Genomic DNA, 16,251 nt, shown 5'->3' on the forward strand with positions numbered 1-16,251 from the left:
ACCTGAGATCGCACCATTGTACTTTAGCCTGGGAAACAAGAGGGAAACTTGTCTTGAAAAAATATATATGGCCGGGCGCGGTGGCTCAAGCCTGTAATCCCAGCACTTTGGGAGGCCGAGACGGGCGGATCACGAGGTCAGGAGATCGAGACCATCCTGGCTAACACGGTGAAACTCCGTCTCTACTAAAAAATACAAAAAAAAAAACTAGCCGGGCGAGGTGGCGGGCGCCTGTAGTCCCAGCTACTCCGGAGGCTGAGGCAGGAGAATGGTCTAAACCCGGGAGGCGGAGCTTGCAGTGAGCTGAGATCCGGCCACTGCACCCCAGCCTGGGCGACAGAGCAAGACTCTGTCTCAAAAAAAAAAAAAAAAAATATATATATATATATATATATATATTATTTCAGATAAAATTCAGAAGAATTGTGCCTGGCCTTTTGGGATCAAACAATACCTTACATTATATATAAATCCCATACACAGTCTATATAATACAAAGAACTTTATAAAACACAGATGTTTAAAAAATGTGCTCTTCTAGTAACTAATAGAGATTAAGAAGGTCTATGATCTAGTAACTAATAGAGATTAAGAAGGTCTTCGTGTTTAAATTGCTACATTTTTAAAACATAAAAAGTGCATTTTTATACTACTTGGAAAATTGCATGAAATTAGGTTTTTAAATCTTGATATCTAAATATTGAATCAATTTAGATTATTTATATTGTAATTTCAGAAGAGCAACTACAATGACGAAAAAGTCAAGGATAGTAATTCAAATTAAAAGCAAAAAGAAAAATAACACAGACTAGTTTATATCTTAAAAGCACAGCTCAAGCTGAGCATGGTAACATGTGCCTGTAGTCCTAGCTACTTGAAAGGCTGAGGTAGAAGGATCACTTGAGACCAGGAGTTTGAGACCAACCTGGGCAACATAATGGGACCCAGCATATCTTTTTAAGAAGTGCAACTCAAGGTATCATAACATACTTGAAGAGTAGGAAGGCAAGAGGAGACAATATTTTTATAAAAACATAATTAGGAATAATTTAAATAGCCAAACATGGCATGATGTATTATTTGGTAGAAAGTAATGGCAACAAATTTTAGTGCAATGGGTAGAATGAAGGTTAAAAAAAATAATAATAATGTATCTGAATAGAGCATATCATTATTCAGAAAAACATTAACATTGGCATAGTGATAGCCAGGATGACTGAATGAGTCCAGTGCCTCCCAATCACAGATCCATGGATAAAAGATACAGAAAGTAAGACCAGAATCATGAGAAATTTCAAGGGGGAACTAAAAACAGCTCGGGAGTGGTAAAAGTGTTCAGAACAAATCACAAATAAATAGAAAAAACAATTTTGTTATCAAAGATAGACTTTTTAAAGTTGTGGTCCACATTGATCATATTACTCATGAATACTGTCAGTAGCCATTACTTTACATGTCTCTCTAAAGCAGCATTGGAAAAGCTGTTCTGAGTCAGAACATTTAGCAAAAAAATGTTGTCTCTGACAGCAGTGCCAAGGGACATCTTTTTGATGGATATAATCAATCACAAAGTCCTCTATTCCCAGTGTCATGCTTCATCCAATCACTAAATATTGTCTGTAGTTTTACTATGTGCAAGACATTGTTCTAATTTTAGTACACCATAAGAATGAATCATAGCATCTGCTCTTAGGAACCATCTACTGCAGAGGACATATAGATACCTCTATTATAGGAGCAGAAGAAGTATGTGCCACCAAAATTTCTTTCAGGAGTTCGCAGAGGAAAGACTATAAAATATTCTAACCCAGTGCCTTATATACAATCAATATTTGTCAAATTGGTTAATGAATTCATGAATCCAGTAATTTTCCTGAGCTTCATAGAAATCTATTTGAGATTTTCGTCCTGTATTATGTTTGTGGCACAATATTTAGAGTTACCTCTCTATATAATATGTGTGCATATATGTGAATAAAATGACATCGTTCAGGCTTCTGTGAATAACACCTTTTTTTATGAATCTTGGTCTATTACTAAACATCTACACATATGTTTATGCACTTTGATTATATACATCTTTAGCTTTAATTACTCAGAATTTTAGATGTCATAATTTCCCATATTCTCTTCAAAAATCCTTCTATCTCCTGGTTGCCCTCCTATCCGTCTGGCTTCCGTTTCTCAGTCTCCTTTGTGGCCTTTGTTTCTTCCTTATATTCCTTATAATTTAGTCTTGCCAGGTTTCTGTCCTCAGCCTCTACTGTGTTCATTATGCATTTTTCTCTAAGTGACAACATTTGGTCTCATGGTTTCAATGACCCACTAGTCTCACACTATTACCACATCTAATCCCCTAGCTTAGATATATCTTTTAAGCAGAGACTCAAACACTCAAATCTGTACTGAAAAGGGACATCTGGATGACGTGCCACACAGGGATCTGAAACTGAACAAGTCCTATTAATTCTATCTCCTAAATATTTCCATAAACTACACATCCTGCTCATTGCTACACCTTTAGTTGAGTCCCTTATTAGTTCTCAGAAACATTAATTCAACATCCCTTCTCTGACTTTTCTATCCCATGCTTGCTCCCCTACCAGCACACCAGGATATATTCTCCACACCAATGACAGAATCATCTTTAGAAACAAAAATCTTATTTTGTTACTTCCCAATTAAAAATAGCTTAGTGATATTACATAAATTTTAAAATAATTAGCATGGTATATGCCAACATTGATGACCTGGCCAACAACCACTTTTCTACTTTTACCATTGATCATTTTTATTATTCTCTATAAACCAACTAATAGTCAACGTGCAGGCTTTCAAGATGTCCTCTCTTCATTCTGTGCCATTAGAAATGTTTCTTTCTCTGTCCTTTCTCTCTCCTTTATCTGGTTAACACCAACTCATTGTTTAAGCATTTCTCCTAATACATCTTCAAAAAGTAGTCCTTAATCATTAAAATTTTTTGTATATTGCACCAAATGTATTAGGCACATTGCAGTCTTTGGTGTAGGTATGAATGCTTCTCTAAGATCATTTTAAGAGTTTAATGTCTTTTTCTTGCTACTAGGAAATCTGAATGAAAACATAATACAGATTAAAATTGCCATAGCTGTCTATATTGGTGGTTAAGAGTTACTGATCTAAAGACATGAATTTGAATCCTGTCTCTCTCAAGTACAAGTTTGGTAACGTTAGGCAAACATTTCTTTCAATCTCTCAGTTTTCTACTCTCTAAAGTGAATATAGTTAACTGCTTCACAGGGTTTTTAGGATACTAAATAAAATGTCATATATGAAGCCTTTACATGAACATAATTATCCCAGAAAAGCCCTCCAAATCATCTACTATATACATTACACACAATCTTTTATATTTAAAAGTGTATATCAGATATATTTATGAACACAGTGATATGGTGTCTGGGAATTGCTTCAAAACAATCCAGTGAAGAGAATAATCAAAGATGTGGAGGTATAGAGGAAACACAATTGTTTCTGAGTTGCTAACTCTATAGCTTGTTGATGGTATGAGGAGGGTCCATTACACTAACCTCTCTGCAAGAGTATGTGTTTGAAATTTTTTAGAAGTGCTTTTTAAAAGTATGAAGATTAGCGGTTTCTTCTATTAGGGCCAGATGAAGTGTTGGCTTGCATGTAGAGATCTCATCACATAAAAAGTATGTATCTTTGACTAAAATAATCCTCTATAAAATGAGAAGCTATGCTTTGAGAGGTATGAGAAAACTGAGATGATTTAGGGAACAGAAAATTCAGAACTCCAATCTCATGCTTAGTCCGAGGACATGCAGCATAGTGTGTTCTGGCTGGCAGATATACCCAGAATACTTAAATTCTGTCTTTCTCTCTCCCTCCCTCCCTCCTTCTCTCTCTCTCACTCTCTCTCCATGCACACCCCCCGGCTTCACCCCCTCTCTCCCACTCCTAGCATAAACTGTTACATTCATGTAATAGAAATGCATGTATAATATCACATCAACATATATGGTTTTAAATTTTTTTCTTCCAACTTTTATTTTAGTTACAGGGGGTACATGTGCAGGTTTGTTACATTGATTCATCCTATCCATGAGCATAAAATGTTTTTCCATTTGCTGTGTCATCTCTTATTTTTTCAGCGTTGTTTTGTAATTCTGGTTGTAGACATCTTTCACTTCCGCAGTTAGTTGTATTCCTTAGTATTTTAGTCTTTTTATGGTTATTGATGTGTCTCTCAGCTTGAACATTATTGGTACACAAAAAATCTACTGATTTTTGTATATTGACTTTGTATCTTGAAACTTGACTGAAATTGTTGATCAGTTCTGGGAGCCTTTCGACAGAAATTATGGGTTTTTCTACTTACAGAATCATATTGTCTGTGAAGAGAGAGAGTTTGATTTTCTTTCTTCTTATTTAGATGCCTATTATTTCTTTCTCTTGCCTTATTGCTCTGGCGAGGACTTCCAGAATGTGCTGAATAGGAGTCGTGAGAGAGGGCATCCTTGTCTTGTTCCAATTCTCAAAAACAAGGCTTCCAGATTTTGCTCATTCAATATGTGAGCATACATGGTTTTAGATAGCAGAATTGTATTGTATTCTCATTGGATTTGCAAGTGCCCTAAATTTATACATTGTGGACCCTTAAGTAATTAATATAGAATTCATATACATTTTACAATAATTAAGGCAGGGTGCAGTGGCTCATGCCTGTAATCACAGCACTTTGGGAGGCTGAGGTGGGTGGATCACGAGGTCAGGAGATCAAGACCATCCTGGCTAACACAGTGAAATCCCGTCTCTACTAAAAATACAACAAATTAGCAGGCGTGGTGGTGGGCGCCTGTAGTCCCAGCTACTCAGGAGGCTGAGGCAGGAGAATGGCGTGAACCTGGGAGGCAGAGCTTGCTGGGAGCCGAGATCACGCCCCTGCACTCCAGCCTGGGCCACAGAGCAAGACTCCGTCTCAAAAAAATATAAAAATAAATAAAATAAAATAATAATTAAAGAGCATCTTTCTAACAATAATTATGTGAGTAGTGTTATATGAGAGAAGAAGAATTTAATTGGGTGTCAGTACACTAGGATTTTAAGCTTGGTTTCAAATTCTGCTACCTGCACAACTATGCCTACTTCACTCAAATCTACATAACTATGACTACTTCACTCAAACTATGACTACTTCACTCTCTGAGCCTCAGTTTCTTCAACTGTCAAGTGGATACCTTATTTTAAATGTTGCTTTAAGGAGTACATGCAAGAGAGTGGGAAGAAATATTTTGTGTACCTACAATGTGCTAAGTATTTTAACATTTTTTAAAAAATTAAATCTTCACAGGTATTTTGGCGGGGTGCAGTGGCTCAGGACTATAATTCCAGCACTGTAATCCCAGCACTTTGGGAGGCCAAGGTGGGTGGATCATTTGCAACCAGGAGTTCAAGACCAGGTTGGCCAACATGGCAAACCCCATCTCCAAAAAATTAAATAAATAAATAAATAAATAATCTGGGCAAGGCCTGTTATCCCACCTACTCAGAAAGCCAAGGCATGAAAATCGCTTGAACCCATGAGGTAGAGGTTGCAGTGAGCCAGATTGTGCCACTGCACTCCAGCCTGAGGGACAAAGTAAGACTCTGTCTCAAAAAAAAAAAAAAAAAAAAGGAAAAAATAAACCATCTTCACATGTATATTGTCCTTTTTGAAAATTAACAAAATTAGGGTTCAGGGACATTAAATAATAAGATAGCATGGGTATACAGAGTGAGCAAATAGTACATAGTCGATGCCTACTAAAGACTTGTTCTTGTCGTATTGTCCCAGTTCTCTGTTTATAATGTGTATTCAAAACTGCTTTAGAGTAAATGAATTTTAACAGCCAAACCTAAAGAATTTTATAACAGGTCTTTCATCAGGTAATATTCTTCTGATGCCTTTTGCTCTTTGTAGATTCTCTTCTTTCAGTGGTTTCTAATATTACATTGTAACAAAACTATGAACTGACCACATAAAAAGTTAAATTTTCATTCCTTAAAGAACAAAAAGTAGATCTACCATTTGATTCAGCAATACCGCTACTGGGTATCTACCCAAAGGAAAAGAAGTTGTTATATAAAAAAGACACATGTACATGTATGTTTATTGTAGCACGATTCACAATTACAAAGATATAGAAGCAACCTAAGTGTCCATGGACAAATAAGTGGATTTTTAAAATGTGATATATGTACAACAGAGAATATTACTCAGCCATAAAAAGGAATGATACAATTTCTTTTGCAGCAACTTGGATGGACCTGAAGGCCATTATTCTAAGTGAAGTAACTCAGAAATATAAAATCAAATACTGTATGTTCTCACTTATAAGTGGGAGCAAAGCCATGAGTACATAAAGGCATACAGTGTGACACAATGGACTTTGGAAACTCAAAAGGGGGAGGTTGGGAGGGAGATGGGGATTTAAAAAACTGTACATTGGGTACAACATACACCACTCAGGTAACTGGTGCTCTATAATCTCAGAATTCACCATTATATAATTCATTCGTGTAACCACAGACTACTTGTACTCCCAAAAACTATTGAAATATGAAACTATATTTTAAAAATAAAGTTAGGAAAAAGCATCCGAAGCAAGATGGCTGAATAGGAACAGCTTCAGCCTCCAGCTCCCACCCAGTACGAGTGACACAGAAGATGGGTGATTTCTGCATTTTCAACTGAGGTACCAGGTTCATCTCACTGGGGAGTGCCAGACAATCGGTGCTGGTCAGCTGGTGCAGCCTGACCAGCAAGAATTGAAGCAGGGCGAGGCTTCACCTCACCTGGGAAGCACAAGAGGGAAGGGAATCCCTGTAGAAACTGAGACACACAACACCTAGAAAATCGGGTAACTCCCATCCTAATACTGTGCTTTACTAACGGTCTCAGCAAACGGCACACCAGGAGATTATACACCACACCTGGTCGGGAGGGTACCACACCCACGGAGCCTCCCTCATTGTTAGCACAGCAGTTTGAGATCTAACTGCAAGGCAGCAGTGAGGCTGGGGGAGGGGTGCACGCAATTGCTGAGACTTAAGTAGGTAAACAAAACCTCCTGGAAGCTCGAACTGGGTGGAGCCCACCGCAGCTCAAGGAGGCCTGCCTGTCTCTGTAGACTCCACCTCTGGAGACAGGACAGAGCTCAACAAAAAGCAGCAGAAACCTCTGCAGATGTTAATGACCCTGTCTGACAGCTTTGAAGAGAGCAGTGTATCTCCCAGCACAGAGGTTTAGATCTGGAAACAGACAGACTGCCTGCTCAAGTGGGTCCCTGACCCCTGAGTAGCCTAAGTGGGGGACATCCCCCACTAGGTGCAGACCAACACCTCACACCTCACATGGTGGGGTATACCCCTGAGACAAAGCTTCCAGACAAGAATCAGACAGCAGCACTCGCTGTTCAGCAATATTCTATGTTCTGCAGCCTCTGCTGCTGATACCCAGGCAAACAGGGTCTGGAGTGGACCTCAAGCAATCTCCAACAGACCTACAGCTGAGGATCCTGACTGTTAGAACGAAAACTAACAAACAGAAAGGACACCCACACCAAAACCCCCTCAGTACGTCACCAGCATCAAAGACCAAAGGCAGATGAAACCACAAAGATGGGGAAAAAGCAGGGCAGAAAAGCTGGAAATTCAAAAAATCAGAGCACATCTCCCCCTCCAAAGGAACGCAGCTCATCGCCAGCAATGGATCAAAGCAGGACAGAGAATGACTTTGACGAGTTGAGAGAAGAAGGCTTCAGTCGATCAAACTTCTCAGAGCTAAAGGAGGAATTATGTACCCAGTGCAAAGAAACTAAAAATCTTGAAAAAATAATGGAAGAATGGATAACTAGAATAATCAATGCAGAGAAGGCCATAAATGAACTGATAGAGATAAAAACCATGACACGAGAATTATGTGACAAATGTATAAGCTTCGGTAACCAACTTGATCAACTGGAAGAAAGAGTATCAATGATTGAAGATCAAATGAATGAAATGAAGTGAGAAGAGAAGTCTAGAGAAAAAAAAGGAAAAAGAAAGGAACAAAGCCTCCAAGAAGTATGGGATTATGTGAAAAGACCAAATCTACGTCTGATTGGTGTGCCTGAAAGTGAGGGGGAAAATGGAACCAAGTTGGAAAACACTCTGCAGGATATCATCCAGGAGAACTTCCCCAACCTAGTAAGGCAGGCCAACATTCAAATTCAGGAAATACAAAGAATGTCACAAAGATACTCCTTGAGAAGAGCAACTCCAAGACACATAATTGTCAGATTCACCAAAGTGAAAATGAAGGAAAAAATGTTAAGGGCAGTCAGAGAGAAAGGTCGGGTTACCCACAAAAGGAAGCCCATCAGACTAACAGCAGATCTCTCAGCAGAAACTCTCCAAGTCAGAGGAGAGTGGTGGCCAATATTCAACATTCTTAAAGGAAAGAATTTTCAACCCAGAATTTCATATCCAGCCAAACTAAGTTTCATCAGTGAGGGAGAAATAAAATCCTTTACAGAAAATCAAATGCTTAGAGATTTTGTCACCACCAGGCCTGCCCTACAAGAGATCCTGAAGGAAGCACTAAACATGGAAAGGAACAACTGGTACCAGCCATTGCAAAAACATGCCAAAATGTAAAGACCATCAATGCCAGGAAGAAACCACATCAACTAACAAGCAAAATAACAAGCTAATATCACAATGACAAGATCAAGATCACACATAACGATATTAACCTTAAAGGTAAATGGACTAAATGGTTCAATTAAAAGACACAGGCTGGCAAATTGGATAAAGAGTCAAGACCCATCAGTTTGCTGTATTCAGGAGACCCATCTCACATGCAGAGACACACATAGGCTCAAAATAAAGGGATGGAGGAAGATCTACCAAGGAAACGGAAAACAAAAAAAAAGCAGGGGTTGCAATCCTAGTCTCTTTTAAACCATCAAAGATCAAAAGAGACAAAGAAGGCCATTACATAATGGTAAAGGGATCAATTCAACAGGAAGAGCTAACTATCCTAAATATATATGCGCCCAGTACAGGAGCACACAGATTCATAAAGCAAGTCCTTAGAGACTTACAAAGAGAGTTAGACTTCCATACAATAATAATGGGAGACTCCAACACCCCACTGTCAACATTAGACAGATCAACCAGACAGAAAGTTAATAAGGATATCCAGGAATTGAACTCAACTCTGCACCAAGTGGACCTAATGTACATCTACAGAACTCTCCACTCCAAATCAACAGAATATACATTCTTCTCAGCACCACGTCACACTTATTTGAAAATTGACCACATAGTTGGAGGTAAAGCACTCCTCAACAAATGTAAAAGAACAGAAATTATAACAAACTGTCTCTCAGACCACAGTGCAATCAAACTAGAACTCAGGACTAAGAAACTCAATCAAAACCGCTCATCTACATGGAAACTGAACAACCTGCTCCTGAATGACTACTGGGTACAAAAAGAAATGAAGGCAGAAATAAATGTTCTTTGAAACCAATGAGAACAAAGATACAACATACCAGAATCTCTGGGACACATTTAAAGCAGTGTGTAGGGGGAAATTTATAGTACTAAATGTCCACAAGAGAAAGTAGGAAAGATCTAAAATTGGCACCCTAACATCACAATTAAAAGAACTAGAGAAGGAAGAGCAAACACATTCAAAAGCTAGCAGAAGGCAAGATATAACTAAGATCAGAGCAGAACTGATGGACATAGAGACACAAAAAACCCTCCAAAAAATCAATGAATCCAGGAGCTGGTTTTTTGAAAACATCAACAAAATTGATAGACCGCTAGCAAGACTAATAAAGAAGAAAAGAGATAAGAATCAAATAGACGCAATAAAAAATGATAAAAGGGATATCACCACCGACCCCACAGAAATACAAACTACCATCAGAGAACACCTCTACGCAAATAAACTAGAAAACCTAGAAGAAATGGATAATTTCCTGGACACTTACACTCTCCCAAGATTAAACCAGGAAGAAGTTGAATCCCTGAATAGAACATTAGCAGATTCTCAAATTGAGGCAATAATTAATAGCCTACCAACCAAAGAAAGTCCAGGACCAGATGGATTCACAGCCAAATTCTACCGGAGGGAGGTACAAGGAGGAGCTGGTACCATTCCTTCTGAATCTATTCCAATCAATAGAAAAAGGGAATCCTCCCTAACTCATTTTATGAGGCCAACATCATCCTGATACCAAAGCCTGGCAGAGACACAACAAAAAAAGAGAATTTTGGAACAATATCCCTGATGAACATTGATGTGAAAATCCTCGATACAATACTGGCAAACCAAATCCAGCAGCACATCAAAAAGCTTATCCATCATGATCAAGTGGGCTTCATCCCTGGGATGCAAAGCTGGTTCAACATACGCAAATCAATAAACATAATCCAGCATATAAACAGAACCAAAGACAAAAGCCACATGATAATCTCAATAGATGCAGAAAAGGCCTTTGACAACATTCCACAGCCCTTCATGCTAAACACTCTCAATAAATTCAGTATTGATGGAACGTATCTCAAACTAATAAGAGCTATTTATGACAAACCCACAGTCAATATCATACTGAATGGGCAAAAACTGGAAGCATTCCCTTTGAAAACTGAAACAACACAGGGATGCCCTCTCTCACCACTCCTATTCAATATAGTGTTGGAAGTTCTGGCTAGGGCAATCAGGCAAGAGAAAGAAATAAAGGGTATTCAGTTAGGAAAAGAAGTCAGATTGTCCCTGTTTGCAGATGACATGATTGTATATTTAGAAAATCCCATCGTCTCAGCTCAAAATCTCGTTAAGCTGATAAGCAACTTCAGCAAAGTCTCAGGATACAAAATCAATGTGCAAAAATTACAAGCATTCTTATACACCAGTAACAGACAAACAGAGAGCCAAATCAGGAATGAACTTCCATTCACAATTGCTTCAAAGAGAATAAAATACCTAGGAATCCAACTTACAAGGGATGTAAAGGACCTCTTCAAGGAGAACTACAAACCACTGCTCAGTGAAATAAAAGAGGACACAAACAAATGGAAGAACATACCATGCTCATGGATAGGAAGAATCATATCATGAAAATGACCATACTGCCCAAGGTAATTTATAGATTCAATGCCATCCCCATCAAGCTACCAATGAGTTTCTTCACAGAATTGGAAAAAACTGCTTCAAAGTTCATATGGAACCAAAAAAGAGCCCTCATAGCCAAGACAATCCTAAGTCAAAAGAACAAAGCTGGAGGCATCATGCTACCTGACTTCAAACTGTACTACAAAGCCACAGTAACCAAAATAGCATGGTACTGGTACCAAAACAGACATATAGACCAATGGAACAGAACAGAGCCCTCAGAAATAATACCACACATCTACAGCCATCTGATCTTTGACAAACCTGACAAAAACAAGAAATGGGGAAAGGATTTCCTATTTAATAAATGGTGCTGGGAAAATTGGCTAGCCATAAGTAGAAAGCTGAAAGTGGATCCTTTCCTTACTCCTTATACGAAAATTAATTCAAGATGGATTAGAGATTTAAATGTTAGACCTAAAACCTTACAAACCCTAGAAGAAAACCTAGGTAATACCATTCAGGACATAGGCATGGGCAAGGACTTCACATCTAAAACACCAAAAGCAATGGCAACAAAAACCAAAATTGACAAATGGGATCTAATTAAACTAAAGAGCTTCTGCACAGCAAAAGAAACTACCATCAGAGTGAACAGGCAACCTACAAATGGGAGAAAATTTTTGCAATCTACTCATCTGACAAAGGGCTAATATCCAGAACCTATAAAGAACTCAATCAAATTTACAAGAAAAAAACAAACAACCCCATCAAAACGTGGGCAAAGGATATGAACAGACATTTCTCAAAAGAAGACACGTATACAGCCAACAGGCACATGAAAAAATGCTCATCATCACTGGCCATCAGAGAAATGCAAATCAAAACCACAATGAGATAGCATCTCACACCAGTTAGAATGGCAATCATTAAAAAGTCAGGAAACAACAGGTGCCGGAGAGGATGTGGAGAAATAGGAACACTTTTACACTGTTGGTTGGACTGTAAACTGGTTCAACCATTGTTGAAAACTGTATGGCGATTCCTCAAGGATCTAGAACAAGAAATACCATTTGACCCAGCCATTCCATTACTGGGTATATACCCAAAGGATTATAAATCTTGCTTCTATAAAGACACATGCACAAGTATGTTTATTGCAGCACTATTCACAATAGCAAGGATTTCGAATCAACCCAAATGTCCATCAGTGACAGACTGGATTAAGAAAATGTGGCACATATACACCATGGAATACTATGCAGCCATAAAAACGGATGAGTTCGTGTCCTTTGTAGGGACATGGATGCAGCTGGAAACCATCATTCTTAGCAAACTATCACAAGAACAGAAAACCAAACACCACATGTTCTCACTCATAGGTGGGAATTGAACCATGAGATCACTTGGACTCAGGAAGGGGAACATCACACACCGGGGCCTATTATGGGGATGGGGGAGGGGGAAGGATGGCATTGGGAGTTATACCTGATGTAAATGACGAGTTGATGGGTGCAGCACACCAACATGGCACAAGTATACATATGTAACGAACCTGCACGTTGTGCACATGTACCCTACAACTTAAAGTATAATTTTTTTTAAAAAAAGTCACACACACACAAAAAAAGTTAAATTCTCATAGGAAAATTTAAATATAGATTTTACAATTATATATAATAGAAGTGAATATTGAAGACAAGTAGGAAAATTAATATACATGATTGACAATGTTATTTGTAAAATAAATAAGTTAAGGAATAAATGCTTTACTGAATATACAAATAAACAGTCTGTGATGTCTCCGTGTCTTGACTATATACACCTTTATTAAAAATAAATAGCTTATTTTCCAGAGTCAAACTTCTTTATAAGAATAAAAGTTTATGATTCATATAGTCTGCCTTTGTAAAATTTAGGAGGTCTTCATGCTCGGGAATTTTAGTTGGAAATGTGACATGAATTTTTTTGAGTGAAATATCCATCGGAATGTGACAATTCACATTTAATATCTCTATTTATTTACATTTCATGCCCCAATTTATGTAGAGTCTGGTCTTTATTGGGAGTTCTGGAGGTTTTGGCTTTAAGAATGACTTTGTTTGCAAGCTGGACGTCATATTATAGAGGCCAAAATAAATGAAATTATTCCCCAGGACTTTTGGAAATCACTAAAAATTTAAGGATGCTTTTCTTTGTGTTTATGAAATCATAAACATGAAAATGATAAAAATAAAATTTTACATACTTTAGATTTTTCAAAAGGTTTTTCTGCTTTACTTTACTCAATCTTGGAACTTAAGACTTTTAAAGAACTTACACACATACACCATAACAAGGAATAATACATAAATAAGGATAAATATGTTCAACAGAGGTTCATGTTTACATGAACATTTCCTAGATCAGTTTTGACTTCAGATATTTTCTTCTTCTGACTTTATACATGGATTCATTTGTATACAGATTCCTCTTATTTGTTCAGTTATCAGTCTGCTCTCACCAGTGTATATCCTCTGCTAACCTGTCTTTTTTTTTTTTTTTTTTTTTTTTTTTTTTTTTTTGATACTGAGTTTCACTCTGTCGCCCAGGCTGGAGTGCAGTGGTGCAATCTCGGCTCACTACAACCTCTACCTCCTGGGTTCAAGCAATCCCCTGCCTCAGCCTCCCGAGTAGCTGGGATTACAGGCACCCCAGCCACTGCACCTGGCTAATTTTTGTATTTTTAGTAGAGATGGAGTTTCACCATCTTGGCCAGGCTGGTCTTGAACTCCTGACCTCGTGATCCACCTGCCTCGGCCTCCTAAAGTGCTGGGATTACAGGCATGAGCCACTGTACCCAGCCATCCTCTGTTAACCTCTCTATGTCCCTTGACTTAAGCACTGATGCAAGTTATTCTACTTCATCAGGCAAAGCATCTCAAATGGATTTTTGCAAAAGATTTAGGGGGAAAATGACCTTGAAACTGAATATCAGACATCACTTCTAAATTTTCTCTTCTATGAATCTTGATTTGTAATTTAAAAAATATGAACACTGTGATGAGTGAGTAAACCCAACCAGGGAGAAAAGGGGATATATGAAATGAAAGCTGTGAGAGCTCTGACTTCGTTAGGGAAAGGGGCAATGGAATTTAAAGATACAATATAAATAATACTACAGATGATCAATGTGCCATTTATCCATAAATTATATGTTTCTTATTCCTCCCATGCCCTAAGTCTAGTCTTTTCTATAATGCTAATAATAGGGTTGCACTATTACATAATATTTAGGATAAAGACAAAATGTAATTACTTGTTATCCTATTCCACTAGTCCTCTTCCTTTTCTTCATCTTCCTCCTTTTTCTTATCCTCCTTTTCTTTCCAAAACAGTTCAAGTTTAAAGCCATTCTATGTCGCTGATAAAGACAGGTGTCTGCAGAGGTCAGGGGAGGAGTTCCCTGCATAAAAGTGTTCTGGTGCTTATGTAGAGGAAGGGAAAGAGGAACATTCTTCTGTGAGAAGAGCCAAGCATAAGGTATCACAACCCAAGAATGTGAAAGATGATTCCACATTGAAAAACAGTCTGGGATGAGAGTTCTATCAAGGTGAAGAAGGCAGCTTTTAAAATTTATTGTTATTTCTAGAAATTTACAGGGTACAAGTGCAATTTTGTTACCTGCATAGTGGTCAAGTCAGGGAAGTTTTTTTTTTTTTTTTAATGCAAAGCACAATAATTATTGACTGCATTTGAAAAATGCTCTATGCTCTAAAATATGTTCTTCAAAATTGTGAAGAGAATTTTTATCTAGAATATAGAAAGCACCTCTTACTACTTAATAAAAAGAAGATAAACCCAAATTAGCAATAAGAAAAAAAGTGAACAGCCCCCTCACCAAAAAACATATGTGGCTAATAAATGAGCACATGCAAAGATGCTCAGCATGATTGTCATTAAGAAAATACAAATTAAAACCACAATGAGATACCGCTCACTACACACTCACCAGAAAGGTGAAAATTTCAGACTGATCATATTCAAGTATCATTGAGAATGTGGAGCACTGAAAACTCTTATACACTTCTGATGGGAATGAAAAATGGCACACTTTGGAAATGAGTTTGGCACATTTTAAAAGTTAATAGGACCCAGTCATTTCACTCCTAGGTATTCACCCAAGAAAAATGGAAGGATATGTCTATACAAAGACTTGTACACAAATGTTCATAGCGGCTTTATTTGTAACAGGCTAAAACTGGCAACAACTTGAATATCCATCAGCAAGTGGATTGATAAATAATACTGTAGCCATATAATGGAGTATTGCTCAACAGTAAAAATAATGAACTATTAATATATGCAACAAAATGGATACATCTCAAAATTATTATGGTGAGTGAAAGATACTAGACACAAAAAATATACATATTGTATAATCCCATTCATAAGAAATTCTAGAAAATACAAACTAATATCATAGGACACAATCAGTACACAAAATCACTTCAGTGATGTTTCTACTAGAGATGCATAGTCTGAATCCAATCATGAGAAGCTACCAAACCCAAATTGAGAAAAGTTCTATAAAACAATTGCCTGTAATCTTCAAAAGTTCCATGAAAAGCCAGACTGTTCAAAAAATGTAAAGAAACATGACATTGAATGCAAAAACACACATTCTACTGGATATGTTTGCTATAAAGGCATGATTGGGACAATTAGGAAGTTGAATGGGATGTGAGGATTAGATTAGACTGAACTAATTGTTCAGTCTTTATTGGAACTATTGATAATACTTGAATGACATCTGATTCAGTTGTAGTAAGGTATCAAAATATACTGCCTGATTTTATTTACGTCATAGATATATTTAAAGACTAGTCCAGTTTGAAGAAAATGCTAAAATATTAGGGGAAGGATTGGGCATCAGGTTGGCAACCTATTCTCAAATGCCCTAGGAAAAATGAAATTGTTCTTTGTACCACAATGGCTAATTTTTTCTAAATTTGAATTGATAGATAGATATTATTATTGTTTGTTATGTCAGCCCATCCCATTAATGTTATTCCTATACAGTATTTAGAGTCCTTTTATATAATAATTTTTAGATTTCT

Source organism: Macaca thibetana, chromosome 2 (genome assembly GCF_024542745.1).
Source record: "Macaca thibetana thibetana isolate TM-01 chromosome 2, ASM2454274v1, whole genome shotgun sequence".
Taxonomy (NCBI): domain Eukaryota; kingdom Metazoa; phylum Chordata; class Mammalia; order Primates; family Cercopithecidae; genus Macaca; species Macaca thibetana.